At 46.1% G+C, this 2917-nt stretch overlaps 1 pseudogene; it reads left to right on the top strand.

Moving 5' to 3' along the window:
- Positions 1–1312: 1312 nt before the first annotated feature.
- On the top strand, positions 1313–2686 carry LOC113566993 (annotated as a pseudogene).
- The last annotated feature ends 231 nt before the right edge of the window (positions 2687–2917 follow it).

Genomic DNA, 2917 nt, shown 5'->3' on the forward strand with positions numbered 1-2917 from the left:
AGTGCGCTTCATCAGTTCGGAAATGGTATTGATATTCGTTATGGCCAGAGGTTAGTGGTCACAGATGGACTTAACCACGAAATAATCTTAGGTATTTCTGCTGAAATGAAAGTGATGAAAATTAATTGGTAGCCAGATAGGGAATATCTACTCATACTCTTCTCGTGATGGCCATGTAAAAATCACAAATTTGATTTATTCGATACAGCTTCAAGGCACCTTGGGCAATATATTTATGAAGTTTACAGAGCCCTTAAATATTTATTGAAGCTAAAATAACTTTTGCCAGGATGCAAGACCAAACTACGAGTAGAAAGCTAGTTTCGCCTGACAGCTGCATTTGGAGATAAGCAGCCAGAAGCTGGAAGCTCTGGTCACTTTCAATGCATACAGAGACAAAATTAAAATTCAAAGAACTCTGCATAAGCCAACGTTTGACAGGAATGAGAGAGTTACAGCTAGAGCTAGTTGTCACACAAGTGCAAAAATGCAGACAATAGGAAAATGCCATGCAAAGGAAAACATGAAATTTAATATCCAAACGGATCCAAACCATATGAAATTTAAAACCGAATCTGCCGCACCACACCACTCCCTCTCCTATTTATATAGTGCATAGACGATATACGATATACGATAGACGATAGTAGGTTGATATAGTGTAAATATTTTGACATGGCAATATGTTGTCACAATCATGCTTGTGTATGTCTGATGAGTGTTTGTTCAGAATTTGGTCATTGTTGAGCTGAAGATGGAGGCCGGAGATGGGGACGGAGAGTTTATTTGTTTGCCCATGTCTCTGCATTTGCAGTTAATTTGTTAAAATTTCACTTGATAAATAAAGTTTCAGAAATTTGTTTTGCCCAAGTGGACGTGGGCTCGGCATCGTTCTAGCTTGTTGTACCATAAGTTTTCCAATTTGCATACTTCCGCAGCTGCTGGGACTGGACTATAAATATGCAAAGGGTTTACGACCACACTATGTATATGCAAGTACCTCAAGAAACTATCCCCCCACTGCCTGGAAGGCAACAGGAGTGGAAACGGATGGATACGATAGCTCTTTGTTTACTGTTTGTTGTTTAGTCGGTTTCAGTAGCCCTTGAATTGGAATTGAAGGGGGGCTCGATTGAAAGGAAACGCAATGAATGCTGTTTGTACTACAGATGAGATCGGATCGGAGTAAACATTTCAAATCATTTGATAAGCAACCATTGGAGAGTTGGTTTCTATTTAAAAATCAGCAGTTCACATTATTCGGGTATCAAAAAAATCACAGTTTGAAAAACCTCGTCGAATCATTCATATCTAAAACATTTTCTGTGGTAAGGTAAGCTCAGACATTTGGTAAGGTCGCGCACTTGCCAAATAAATCCAATGCTCTTCCCTCATGCAGGAGCAGTATCCAATCAGTCATGGGGTTCGATATTAACTACATTATCGGCCATGTCGATGAGGAGTTGATTTGTCCGATCTGTACCGATGTGCTCGAGACGCCTGTGCAATCGCTCCACTGTGAGCACGCCTTCTGCAGGGTCTGCATCGAGAAGTGGATGCTGCTAAAGAAACAGTGCCCCGTGGACCGGTCCGAACTGTTGCCGAGCCACCTAGCGCCGGCCTCGCGGCTCATGCGCAACATGCTCGGGCGCCTCCAGATCCGGTGCCCCTTCTCGGAGAACGACTGCCCTTTGATACTGTCGCTGGACGACTACCGCGCCCACGTGCTTATCTGCCAGTTCAACCCCAAGGCCATAGTGGAGTGCAAGAACTGCCTTATGAAGGTGCCCAAGGACGAGCTGCCCGACCACAACTGTATCATCGAGCTGCGGAAGATTGTGCAGGACCAGGCGACGGAGATAGCAGTGCTCAAGCACACCCAGGTGGATCACGAGATACGAATCGGGGTCCAGATTCGGGAGCTGGAGTTGCTGCAGTACTACTTGGCAGCACTGCGCTCAACCAGTCCCATTATGCGCAACGTTGGGAACCAGCTCGACGGCTACGCGGTGTCCCACTGGTGCGCCGGCCTGCCCACGGCACGGGTGAACAACTGGAGTAGTGTGGTCTCCACGCCGGACAACGAGATGCACTTTTTGGTCAGAAACAGCCTGCGAGCCAGCGGCTGTCCAATGCACTTGCTCAACACGATGGTGGAGCATTGCCACGAGGAGCGCTGGCCCGCCGCCATGGCCACCCTGCAGCGCCGTCGCGCCAACCAAACTCAAATGACGCAATTCGTCTCTAGACTGATTAGGCCCCTCTCATCGGGCCGGCAGTGTCTGTGTATCTTTGGAGTCGACAACTACCATGTTCCCGAAAACTTGCGACCATTTTTGGGCATAACAATGATATTCGTTGATGGCGTGGAGCAGTTGCCCACTGATAGCGTGCACCTCTAAGGGGAACATAATACAGGTGGCAGGTGGAAGGTGGCAGGTGGCAGGTGGCCGGAGTGTTTACTCCATCGTATTCCAATTCAAAATTTAATTTTGTTTCTACTTTAATAACGTTGCTTTGGAGCCAATTTACGATTCTTACACCATACATTACATACATTCAGTAAGCACAACCATAGAACCACACCGGTCAAATTTCTGAGTACATTTAAATCAAACAGGGGGAGCCATTCTTTGTTATACAAATAAGGTCATACAAACAAAAAATATATGTAATTTTCGGGTTAGTATTTGTGTGAAATATTACTGGGTAAATGCAATGAAATTTATGCCACATATAGCTACACACTCCAGCTCCAAGGTTAGCCGGGCAACTCGTGGCCAAAAAATCCGTCACATCCAGAATGACGATGCACTGGACCTCGGCCAGCTTCAGCCCTGTTGATGCTGTCCTGCAGTCACAGTTTAGCGCCGACACTCGCAAGGATTCCACTTCGCAGCCGACGACGAGACTAATA

This window comes from Drosophila persimilis, unplaced genomic scaffold, assembly GCF_003286085.1.
Source record: "Drosophila persimilis strain 14011-0111.01,24,50 unplaced genomic scaffold, DperRS2 tig00001487-arrow-arrow-pilon, whole genome shotgun sequence".
In the NCBI taxonomy this organism is placed as follows: domain Eukaryota; kingdom Metazoa; phylum Arthropoda; class Insecta; order Diptera; family Drosophilidae; genus Drosophila; species Drosophila persimilis.